Here is a 14,187-nt window from a genome sequence, read left to right on the forward strand (position 1 = left end):
ATTTGTTCCCTATAGGTACAATACCTTCAGGTGGGTCAACAAGATCCCAAACTTGATTCTTATACATGTAATCAATCTCGGATTTCATAGCATCAATCCATTTTGAAGAATCTATATCTGATATAGCTTCTTCATAGGTAAGTGGATCATCTCCATGATCTACTTCTTCATGAGTAGACAACTCTTGTTCTTCTTCATGAAGAAAACCATATCTCACTGGTGGGTGAGATACCCTGGTTGTTCTACGAGGAACAGTTGTAGATGTTTCATTAATGGGTATAGGTTGACTAGATGGATCAATATCCATCTGATCTGTTGGTTAGTCAGAATTCTCCAATTCTAACTCTATTTGCCTTCCTTTGCCTCCTTCTTGAACAAACTGTTGTTCAAGAAATGTGGCATCTCTACTTATCACAACCTTTTGTGAAGTAGGCAAATAAAAATAATATCCAAAACTATCTTTTGGATATCCAACAAATCGACCTTTTTCTGATTTGGTCTCCAATTTATCAGTGTTCAGCTTTTTGATATAAGCTGGACAACCTCAAATCTTAACATGCTTAAGACTTGGTTTTCTTTCATGCCATATCTCATAAGGTGTGGAAGAAACTAATTTTGATGGAATCCTATTCAGAATATACAAAGCTGATTCTAATGCAAATCCCCAAAAGAAGATTGGCATATCAGTATAGCTCATCATACTACGTACCATATCCAATAGGGTACGATTTCTCCTTTCAGATACACCATTCAGCTGTGGCGTTCCTGGAGGAGTCAGCTGAGAAACAATGCTATGCTCTCTAAAGTATTCATCAAATTTAGTACTCAAATATTCACCTCCACGATCTGATCGAAGAACTTTAATATTCTTTCCTGTTTGATTTTCTGCTTCAGATTTAAATTCTTTGAACTTTTCAAAAGATTCATGTTTGTATTTCATCAAATACAAATACCCAAACCTTGATTTATCATCAGTAAAGGTAATAAAATAATGAAAACCCCCTCTAGCCATTTCTTTAAATGGACTACATACATCACTATGTATTAGCTCCAAAATATTTTCAGCTCTTAGCCCTTGTCCAACAAAGGGTGATGTAGTCATTTTGCCCTGAAGGCAAGATTCACAAGTTGGAGTAGGCTCAGAGCCCAATGAGGATAGAATCCCCATTTTCTCCAATTTTGCAATCCTATCTTCTGCAACATGACATAACCTTAAGTGCCAAATATATTTTGAACTTGAGTTGGTTTTTACCATGGCATTGTATTCTTTTAGATCACTATACTCTGGCCAATGGAAACACTTTCTTACTGGCAATGGAAACACTTTCCTGTTAGCAATGGAAACACTTTCCTGTTGGCAGTGGAAACACTTTCCTTTGCCTTTGTCAGCTTTGGTCTTCCCTTTCTGTTTAGCTATTTTCTTGGAAGGACCAGGAATCTGAAGTTTCTTTTTCATATTGCCCTTCTTCTTATTGGACTTTCCAGCAGAAGAAGATGCAACCAAAGCTAACTCTTTTCCTTTATTGCCTGGCATATTCTTTTGTGCAATAACCAGCATGTTGAGTAAACCAGCTAAGGTGCATTCTTGTTTAGTCATATGGAAATTTGTCACAAAATTCCCAAAAGACTCAGGAAGGGACTGAAGGATCAAATCCGTTTGTAGTTGGAAATCCATGTTGAAGTCAAGATGTTCCAACTGCTCAATCAGCCGAATCATCTTGTGGACATGATCCCCAACATTCTGTCCCTCAGACATCCTCATACGGAATAGCTGTCTAGATATCTCATACCTAGCATTCGTGCTGTGCTCACCATACAACTCTTGTAGATGAAGGAGGATCTCACTCGCACTCTGCATGTTCTCATGTTGCTTCTGTAACTCATTACTCATAGAAGCAAGCATGTAACACTTAGCTCTCATATTATGCTCCTTCCACTTGTCCAAAGTTTCATGTTCCTCTTGTGTGGCCTCTGGAGGTAACGGACCAGGAACATTTGAATCTAGAACATATCCTATATGTTCAAGGTTCAGGACAAGTTTCAAATTTCTTAGCCAATCAGACAGATTAGGTCCTGTCAACCTGTTGTGATCAAGTATGCTTGCAAGGATATTGGATGGTGGTGGTTGTTTTGTGCTCATTTTTATCGTAAAATTAGCTGAGAAAATAACTGATTAATTAGTAAATGTAGCATGTAATTAACCAAAATGATTATGGTCTTTTAATCAAATTGGTCCTCCCACTAACTTAGCGAATCCTACACTTCCAAAGTAGAAAACGGAAATCCTAGTTGGATGGATTTCTAGTGGGTGATTGAATTCTTATAATTCTATTGATCATCCTCAGGTACATCCATTATTGGAATTACAATAAACTATAAGTGAGCAACTCTTTGCCCATCACATCTCATGTGAGGTTCAATCCTTTACCTAGCCCCTAATGCTCAAAATCTCAGGTACATCCATTATTGACTTATCTTGCATTAGTTAAGTTGATCCCATTGATCCAGTAATTATGCAAATAATTTTAATGTCCTCAGGTACATCCAATATTAGCCACTAAACCATTTACATATTTACAACATCTCATGCTTAACAATTATTCTTAAGAAAATCTCTTAAATTAATTGCATCTTATGCAAGTATTTAAAATTTCTTAAAATAATTGCCCCAATGGAGGGCCTATGTTATAATTACTTTAATTATAGCATTTCCAACTTAATCATTTGTTTGGAAGATTTTATGGTCATCCTAATTACTATTAAGGTCTCACTTTGCACATTATCCATTTAGCATGCATATATCATATAATTGCATACATTCCCATACATCTCATGCATTCATGGATAAGCAGTAAATATGGTATGATCATGGACTTTCTAAGGGATTCAATTCTGAGCCACCAAGAATTGAATCAGGGCATTCCTAGGTGCATTTCATTCATTCATTTTACAAGAGTTGCTGAAGGAGTACATAATCAACACTTGATATTGAATTCCTCCCACTGGTCCCACCAATGCTCTTGACCTCCTTGAACTTCTTGCAATCCAATATTACATAGTAATCCTTGGCATACCAAGGCGAATTTACAAGAACTTAAATAAATGAAATTACAACCCAAAAATTATTACAAACTTAATAATACATGCCCAAAATAAATTAAAATAAATTAATTAATTTACAAGCCCAAAGAAACATAAAAGAAATAAATCCAATCACATTGGTCTTTTATAGTCCATGATCATCCATCATGCATATCACTATTTAACAATTAAATAAAACATACATACTTAAATTAAATTGAATATCTCATATTCAACTTAAAAATACAGATTTGAATATGATTCAAATAAATTTAAAAATTCAGATTTGAATCTCATTCAAACAAATTTAAAAATTCAGATTTGAATCACATTCAAACAACTTCAAAAATTCAGATTTGAATCACATTCAAACATTTTTTAAAAAATCAGATTTGAATCACATTCAAATATTTTTTTAAAAATCAGATCTGAATTTTATTGAATCAATTTTAAAAAATCAGATTTAAATATGATTCAAACAACTTTAAAAATTCAGATTTGAATCTCATTCAAACAACTTTTAAAATTCATATTTGAATCACATTCAAACATTTTTTAAAATTCTGATTTGAATCATAATTTAATTGTGTGATTAAAACAACTAATTAAACACTTTAATTAGTCAAAGAATAGGCCTTAGATCATACAACAATTGCAGAATTAAAAGCCAAACCTTGAATCACCCATGGAACCATTGTTGCCGCCACCAATGGTGGCTTCTCCATGTGTGACGCCACATCTCATGATCCAACCAGCAATGAATCTCTTGATCTCATGATCAAACACACAATTAAATTATATAATCAACAATCTAAATGGCAAATATAGTGGCTCTGATACCAATTGTAGGAACGGAAGCGTGAAAAACACAAGATTATACCATTGAATTCAAAAATTTTCACCTAGGGTCACATGCACCATGCAAGATTTATTTTTATCTATTTGATTTCAATGATAAACAACATATTAAAACTCTTTTAATATGTTTTTGGATCTGTATTTGCCATTTAAGATTTTAAAATTAATCAGATTAATTTTAGAAAACTAGATTAAATCAAGAACGATTACACTAACCTCTTGATGTCTTTGCAGCGTGTGCATGCCTTTGAGATTCGTCTTCAGGACACCAGATGTTGTCCCTCTAGCTTGTCCACACCAAGAACACCTATGGCAGCCCTTGAACAGCTTCTAAAGCCTTTTCTATTAATTAGAAATTCAAGTTCTGCCTTTTAAGAGATTAGAGATGTAAACAGGACACTAGAAACAATTTCTAGTGTTCTTAATTCAAGAGATTGATGGCTAATCTCTTTGAATTGATGAGAGATGAAGAAGAATGGCTGGAGAGGCTCAAAGTGGCGTGACAATTGAGAGGAGAGGCTGCTGGTTATGTTTTCTTTTCATAACCACACTTAAATAGCTAGGTTAACACATTAAACCCTAGCCACATGTCACCTTTTGATTAGCTCTAGGTTTAAGTGACCCAATCACATTGTGTCAAGTGTCAAACCTATATTTAATCTTGATTTTAATCATCTTACATGATTAAAAAACATTTGGCAAGCTTATGTGTTATGCCATGTGTCACCATCTCATGGTGCCACGTGTCACATTGTGAAATGACCAAAATGCCCCTGTGTCTTAATTTTGAGTTCTTAACCCAAAATAATTATTTTCTTCTTCTAATTAATTTATATCAAATATAAATTAATTAATTAATCTCTATTAATTAATTTCTCATTAATTAAATTCATATTTAAACACTTTAAATATAAATTTAACTTATATTATACATCCAATAATCTAGATTTGGTTTCAAGTCATGCTAGGGACTTTGCAATCTAATTGCAAACCAAACCTATTTAATTAATCAATTAAACTCTTTAATTAATTAATTAAATCATATTTAATTAGGTGATAACTTGTGTATGTGTGTGACTTACTAGGCTCATCACTAATTGGCAATGAGATATGATATCAACTCTTAATATCATCAGAACTCTTTCTTACCATAAATGATTTCTCTAAATCATTTTATGAACCTCATAGACCATGGTTAACACCTAGCATAGCATGCCATGGCCACCCAATTAGTAATAAGGTTTACCTTAAATGAACCTATAATCATATGTTACCATGCACTAGAATCTCTGTTACAAAATCCCAACTCAAGCTGGAGTCATGGTTTATGTCAAACTCCATTTGCTATGAATATTATGTTCTCTTTTAATTCCAGTTCTTGATTAAAAAGATTTTCTCATCAGAAACTCTTTTCTGAATAAATCTATATGTCCTGGCCAGGAACTTGAAACATCAAGAACAATTAAATGAACATAGGATTTTATCTCTATTTACTTAGAGGAACAGATTCCATCTTGATCAACACCTACCTCCATATATAACTAGTAGGAGCCAACAGATGCCCATATACCCATACAGTACAAGTATGAAAGCGAGATCAAACGCAAACTACCTATATAAAAGATATCGGCGCTATCTCATGTCTAAAGATTATATGCACTGATATGATTTATGACAAAACATTGACAAGAGTAAACTCCATGTGCTTGTCATAAGTGTCACTGGTTCGGCCTACTTATCATTTATAAGTGCCTATCATGTTTGTTATATGGCATGAGACTCACCATTCCATCTTATTTATATCTCATATAAATAACTTGGGAACAAACATGAATACAATCTTTCTGGATAAGTCATGTCCTTATTATGAAGTATCCTTGATTGTGAACCTATTTATGATACTTTGTGCTAGAAATATTGTCACTCATATTCTTAACAACTTAAGAATAATATTTCTAACAAAATATCAATGGACCTTTTCTATTACACATAAATATATTATGTAAACGGAAAAGTGGAAATGCCTTTTATTAATAAAATATATACAAGATACATACTAAATGATATGCTCTAGGGCATACTACTAACAGAAACTACCCAGAACTTGCCTAAAACTTGGCTTGAACTTGGAGACAGAAATCTGGAACCTGCAGAATTTGACCATATAAACAGTAAATTTTGCATGGCCATAACTCTCTCTAGAAAACTCCAATTTAGGCAATTCTTGAACCAATAGAAACCTAAGACATAGTAGAATATTTCATATGGACAACTTGAGGCCAAATTATGGACTTAACCCAATCAAATTGCTGAGCAAAGTTGAATCATCGAATCTGCAGAAATCTGAAAATCTGCAGATTTACCATATGAACAGTAAAATTTGCATGGCCATAACTCTCTCTAGAAAACTCCTATTTAGGCAATTCTTGAACTGATGGAAACCTAAGACATAGTAGAACATTTCGTGTGAAGAACATTAGACCAAATTATGGACTTAACTTGATCAAATTGCTGAACGAAGTTGGATCAATAAATCTGCCAGAACTGAATCTGCAGGATGAATAGTGATGTGAACAGTAACCCTGTTTTGGTCATAACTTGAGCTACACAGCTCCGAATTAGGCGATTCAAAAAGGAAAATAAAGTTAATACCTAAATGAACAATTTTCATGAAGAACATCTCACCAAATTATGATCGAAACTAGGTAAAAATTAGGTTCAAAGATTGGGGCACCAAGCTGTCCCAAAACCAAAATATTCTAAAATTTTCAAAGCTAACTTGGGATGCATTAGACATGCATGTAATGAGTTATTGGCAGCAATTGAGATTGGTATTGAGGTATTATATTTGTGTATTTTCAGTAGAAAAAGAAGTTGGAACGGACAAGGAGAAGTAGGTAACAAGGAAGGAGAATTATTGAAGGTTTGTGCACAACTAACCTTTTCTTCGTTTTTAAACTTGTAAATTGCTTGGAATGTGTTAAATTGAATGAGTTTGCTTTGAACGAGTTTGCTTTGAACAAGTTTGCTTTGACTGAAATATGATTTTTCTCTTGCATTTAAGAAATTTGGGTGTTGCCACCTTTATATGGATATTATGATGAATTTAAATGTGTTTATTGGTTTATAAATGTGATTGTTGAGTGAGAAATTTTTGGAAACTGTTTTGAAACCACAGTTAGCATGACAGTCCCTTTCGGAACTCCCCAATAGTAACAGCTACTTGGAGTTGATAATTGATATTGATTATGTCTCCCATTAATAACGGTTAGTGGGGTAAGACTACATGAGTACTCTTTAGCTAGCTAGCCCTTCCCTCATTAATAACAGTTAGTGAGGTTGAGATTGCTTTGTCGTGGTGTACAACATGGCATTGATCGTGAAATTTTGTGTCATGGCCTAAACTGTGTGTTGATGTTGGCAACACTAATGCTTTGTGAATTGTGATTTATGAAGTGTGATTTCTCATTTGAAATGTTATTCCAATAAATGGCCTTTATGGACTTAGAACTATTGTGAAGTTTTCATACTTAAGAAAAATGTGATTTATTATACTTTGACAAATTGTGTTTTACCTTAAGTTTTAAAGTTATTAGTTGTGCACCACTGAGTGATATATTCAGCGATAGCTTCTTTATGCTGTCGCAGGTAAGGGAAAGGAGAAGGCTGCCGAGTGAGAGACTTGAAAGTAGCATTTTGGTATTGCTTATGGGTATTTACGTTAGGTATACCCTTGTGATTCCTTTGGATGTGTTTTGTACTTATATGTATGGATGTACGGACATTGAGCAGTTTGTATTTAAAAGCATTGCATTGCTATCACATTTTGAGTTTGTAACTATTTTGTATTTTACTTTGAGACTTATGAAAATGTAACTTTTGCAATATTTAGTCTATCATTATTTCCAATGAATGTTTACATGGAATTTTAACTATTCTCTTGCAGTTTTCCGCAAAAGAATTGATAAGATCAAAAGCTATGGTTTGTTTTAAAATCCTTTGTAGCATAACTAATGGGTTATCGGTAGGTGGAGTTCTGTAATTCATTAGGTATGCTACGGGAACATGTCGTGCCTTACAAGGGATAAGGTGTGACACATAAATTAGGTTAGGGCTCAAAATGCACACTGCCCTCAACCAATTCTCAATTGCACAAACAATTTCACTCCCAACAAAATTCCTCCAACTTCCAAACATCCAATTACATACAAGCACTTCTAATTGTCATCAAATAAATCTCAATTTGGTCACTTTCCAGCAGTATACACAAATCCTCAATAGTCAATACAATACCTTAAATCAATTGGTCAATGTCAACATAATACACATTCCATCAAATTTTGGCACAATTATTTCCATCAATCTATACATGGCCTACATTTACTTATTCATCAACAACACAAATCACCATTCAAATTCATGAAATTGACAAATCCCATATCCTCATGGCTACCAATTTTTAGACAATTACATAAGTCCCTCATATTTGTTCAGGGTTGCATGTGGGGCGGCCATGGGAGCTTTGAGAGTTCAATTTCGGCCATGGGAGAGGATTTGAAGAAAATGAAATGGTTTAGTGGAGAAATCTATCCCATTATGTGTATTTATACCCCCACTAATGAATGAAATATTAGTATTATAATCAAGTTTTAATATTTCTAATTATACCCCCTTTACTTCCCTTAATTACACTTCATATATAATTTCATTTTTTATGTGATTTTCAAAATTTAATACCACTTATTTTTAATGGAAATTTAGGTTAAAAGTCCACTCTAGGTGTCAATTGACCAAATGCCCCTTTTCGGGTTGTATTTCAAATTTTTTGGTAACACCGATTTAATCCTTGACCCGTCGATTTCTTTAATTTTCGTTTTTCGTTTATACTGACTTACTAATTTTTTTTTACATTTTCAATGTCAATTATACCTCAGTAGACCTTTAATTAGGTCCCAAAAATATTTCTTATGGTTCCCCATGGTCCAGGGCTAGTCAACGGTCCTCGCCGCAACTTCCCGATGCAAGAATGGCTGCTTAGAATGATAAAAAGTATCAGAAGCTGTTGAAAGAAGTCAGACAGGGCAAGAAACCAGAGTTCTCAATCAGAGATGATGGTTTACTACTACACCAGGGCAGAATGTGTGTTCCTAATGATGTTGATTTGAGGCAGATCATTTTGAAGGAAGCACATGAGTCTCCTTTTGCTATGCACCATGGTGGTACAAAAATGTATAGAGGGCTAAAGGAGCATTACTGGTGGATGGGTATGAAGAGAGACGTGGCAAAATTTGTGTCCAAATGCCTAACTTGTCAGCAAGTAAAGGCAGAGCATCAAGTACCCACTGGATTGTTACACCCACTACCAGTGCCAGAATGGAAATGGGAGAGAATAACGATGGATTTTGTAATGGGACTTCCGAGGACACAGAAGAGTCATGATGCAGTATGGGTCATTGTTGACAGACTAACTAAGTCTGCTCATTTTCTGCCAGTCTGAATGGACTACAATTTAGACAGATTGTACATCGATGAGATTGTGAGACTGCATGGAGTGCCAGTATCTATTGTATCAGACAGAGATCCTAAGTTCACTTCTAGATTCTAGGGTAGTCTTCAGAGAGCCCTAGGAACTAGATTGAACTTCAGTACTGCATTCCACCCACAGACAGATGGCCAGTCTGAGAGGGTAATTCAGATCTTAGAGGACATGCTACGGGCTTGTGTGATTGAGTTTGAGGGTAGTTGGGATACACACTTGCCTTTGATTGAGTTTGCTTACAATAACAGCTACCAATCAAGCATTGGGATGCCTCCATATAAAGCTTTGTATGGCAGGAAATGTAGAACCCCGTTGTGTTGGGATGACGTGGGTGAAAGAAAAATGATTGGACCCGAAATTGTTCAACAAACTGAAGAGAAAATCCGGGTGATCAAAGGTCGAATTAAAGCTGCATCAGACCGTCAGAAGTCCTATGTTGATTTGAAAAGAAGGGATATTGAGTATGCAGTGGGTGAGAAAGTTTTCCTCAAGGTTTCTCCTTGGAAGAGAATTATGAGATTCGGCAGAAAGGGGAAACTAAGTCCTCGTTTTATCGGGTCATATGAGGTATTGGAAAGAGTGGGTCCTTTGGCATATTGGTTGGCACTACCTCCAGAGTTGGAGAAGATACATAATGTCTTCCATGTGTCTATGTTGAGGAGGTATCGATCAAACCCATCTCATGTACTACCAGTAGAAGAAATAGAAGTGAATCCAAACCTCACATATGAAGAAGAACCCATAAAGATTCTGGCTTATGAGGTGAAGCAGCTACGGAACAAGCAGATACCGTTGGTAAAAGTGCTGTGGAACCATCATTCGGGCCAGGAGGCTACTTGGGAACGAGAGGAGGACATGAGGAGACAACATCCACAGCTGTTCAGAGATTGATACCAGGTAAAATTTCGAGACGAAATTTATTTAAGGGGGGGGGGGGAGAATTGTAACACCCCTATTGGTATAGCCTGGTATATTTTTCTGTTCCGGTGACCGGTGTCGGTCCGGACAATTAATGGGATTAGGGCCACACTTAAGACAACTAGAGAATCCATAAACACAAATAATTAGTAATGTTCAATTAGTTAAGTATAAATAAGAAAAACAGAACATAAGGAGTTAAACGAGCCGAGAGTCACAGCGATGGGTGACCTCCTCGGGAACGACTGCGAAGTCGTTTTAAACTCAAATTTTGTACCGTAAAAAGTGACGCTGCGGTCCTTAGGACCCTTATGAACACAGTGGAAAAGAGAAAATCACGAAAAAGAACTGTTAAGTCAGCCAAATAATTAGGTCAGGGAGCCGGAAGAAATATTGAATTATTTGCAAACCGGGATGAACCGGCAAGGGGCAATTTGGTCAATTGACCCCGAGAGCTGACTCCTGACCTAACTGTCAAATAAAATCGGAGAAAAGAAAATTTCAGAATCGAGAATTAAATTAAAGAACTAATAGAAAAAAATAAATAGAAAAAAAAAAGAAGATGGAAAAGTCAAAGGTGATGACATTATGCATGATGTCATAAAAGGTATAATTAATAAATTAATTAATTAGGAATTTTGGTGGTCTTCCATAACTAAAGTAAATAAAGAAAACAAAAGAAAAAAAGAAACAAAAAAGTCTTCTTCTTCTCCCAAAGTGCCGCCCCACTTTCTTCCCAAAACCCTCCATGAAATCCTTCCATTTAAGCTTACAATTAAGCTTGATTTTCTCCACTTAATCAACATAACTCCCCTAAAAACTCTACTAAAGTTTGTTATTACTACTTAAGAAGGAGATTACAAGAAGAAAGAAGAGCAAAAGTTAGGGTTTTGAAGATTTAAAAAAGGTTAGTGTGCTAACTTATTATTTTACTTCTTTAAATGCATATGCAATGGTTGACATGAACTTAGAATTTATGAAATGAAATAAAAACATGGGAGAAGGACCAAACTGAAATTCGGCTTGGTTGAGGAGAGTATGAAATTGAATGGTTTGATGCATTAGAATGAGTTTAAAAGCTTTCATTAGTTGAATGGTTAAGACTAAGTGCACTACTTGTGATTAAATGCATGAGATGGATGAGTTAGGGTTTGAATGTTAGGGTTTCTGAACCAAAATTTGGAGAAATGCATAAATGGCATGTTTGACCTATTGTGAAGTGAAATAATGGTCAATTATGACCAAATAAGTTGTGTGGGAATGATAGGAAATTAAGTTAAATTCGGAGGTAAATGGTCATGCTGCTGGCAGCATGACCAAACCAACTTTGAAGGACCAAAACGGAAATTTTACAAGTCCAATTGATATGCCACCAATTGGGGATGAAAATAGACATAAAATAGCACAATTTTCATTAAGGAACCATGACCAAAAACTGACCAAAACTTAGTGAACCAATTGACCAAAGTGAAATGAGAGCAGGCTGCCACTGCACAAACTGACCAAATGAACAGTAATTGTTCATTTGGTCATAACTCTAGCTAGACAGGTCAAATTGACCTGAAATTTTAACAGTGATTAGATGAGATATAGACCTAAAACTTTCATGAATAACACAAACCCAAATTATGCCATTAACCCATTCAAATTATTGAGCAAAGTTGAGTTACTGTACCTGCAAAACTGCAGGATTGCCATTTGAGCAGTAATGTTTGAATGGCTATAACTCTCTCTAGAAAACTCTGATTTAGGTGATTCTTAAACCGATGGAAACCTAAGACATAGTAGAACATTTCATATGAAGAAAGTTAGACCAAATTATGAACTTAACTTGATCAAATTACTGAACAAAGTTGGATCAAAAACCTGCCAGAACCATAGTTGCAGTATGAACAGTGCACGTGAACAGTAACTGTATTTTGGCTATAACTTGAGCTACAAAACTCCGATTGGGGTGATCCAAAAATGAGAATACACTTAAGACAATAAGGAACATTTTCTATGAAGGAAGTTTTGCCAAATTCCAACAGTAGATTGACCAATGGAACAGTGCAACTTCGGAGCACCAAAACCGAAAATTGGCAATTTTGCCAAAATGACCTAAGCTTTGAGAAAATGACCAAAACCAACAAGTTTAATGACCAAAATGTGGTATGTGGGTGAAGTTGGAGTTCCCATACCTATTAAGCCTTAAAAAGTCAACAATTTGACTTGAATAGTGTAGTGAATAGTAACCCAAAACACAAAAACTTCGAGAACGTCGAATTTAACGCAATAGAGCTAGTTAAAATGAAGTGAAATTTATTTTTGGATTTATGCTAAGTTATGGTACTGAAACACTGTGAAATTGTGTGTTTCAGCTGAAAAAGACTTGGAAGCCCTGAAAGACTGAGTTAAGGCCTAGAGGCGACTCCAGTCAGGTTTGTGCACAATAAATTTATATAATTGTTTTCCAATTGAAAATTTGAATTGCTATACTTTATGAAGTCGCTGTGTTATTTATGAATTGTGTTGCCACTTTCTGACTACAAAAATGACTTTGAAAATTGTTTGGGATCTCTCATAAATGATTGAAAATAATTATTTTAAATTGATTTTGGATTCACACTTAGCATGACAATATCACATTTCCTCCTCCATTTATGGGGTTGAGATCGTTTATTTCCCTTCCTCTCTGGCTTGCCAATTGAGGTTGTAGATCGGATGAGTACTCATTAGCTAACTAGCCACCTCCCTCATTGATTTCGATTAATGGGGTTGTAGATTGCTTTGTCGTGGTCTACAACACGGCATTGATCGGAAATTTTGTGTCATGACTTAAGTTGTGTATGACTTTGGCAACACTGTGATTATGAAATTGTTTGACTAAACTGTGTTTAATGGATTATTTGACAAAATGGTGTCATTATGGACTTTGATATTTGCAAAATGTGACTGAGAAATATTTAAATTGTGTTTGACAATGAATAATTTATTTATTGTATTTTTAATTTTTATTGTGCACCATTGAGTATTTTTATACTCAGCGATAGCTTATTTTGCTGTCGCAGATAAGAGCAAGGAGAAAGCAGCAGAGTGAGCTGCTGTTAAATCGAGGACTACTCTGATCATTTTGTACGGGTATTATTTTATACCCTTGTAGATAATCTTGATGTAAATATAAAAATGTTGTATGTATCAATGTAGTTGAGCAGTTGTAAATAAATTGTAATAATATTATTTTGGATTCTCTTCTGTAAATTTAATATTTGTATATATGGATTTTCTGCTTTATGCTTGGTGAATGAAAATATTAAATATTTTGAGATGAGAAAACTTGATTTGTATTGTGAAATTATTTTGAAGTGCATTGAATTGAGATGATTGAGTTATTGAAGGTTGGGAGTTGTGAAATATTTTTGGAAGTGCGTTTTACAGGTCCTTGAAGAACTGGTTTCTCAAAATACAGAGGGAACTCTGTCAAAATTTTTATAAAATTTGCGGCAAAATTAAAATGGACAAAAATTTTTACTAGTATTTAAACTTTGAATAAATGGTTTCTAATTCCTACCAAAATGCTCACCACTTCCAAAATGTAAGAAAATTGTTTTAAAATCCCTTGTAGGGTACTTAATAAGTTATCGGTAGGTGAAGTTTGGTAGTTCATTAAGTATTCTACGGGATCATGTTATGCCTTACGGAGGGGTAAGGTGTGACATCCTAAGTGTCCGGACAAATATTAGTTATCGAAACAGTAGAACGTATGGACTACCAGCGGTGAGGGTGTTACAAGGACAAGACAAATACCTAAG

The sequence above is a fragment of the Hevea brasiliensis genome, chromosome 18, assembly GCF_030052815.1.
Source record: "Hevea brasiliensis isolate MT/VB/25A 57/8 chromosome 18, ASM3005281v1, whole genome shotgun sequence".
NCBI classification, from domain to species: Eukaryota; Viridiplantae; Streptophyta; class Magnoliopsida; order Malpighiales; family Euphorbiaceae; genus Hevea; species Hevea brasiliensis.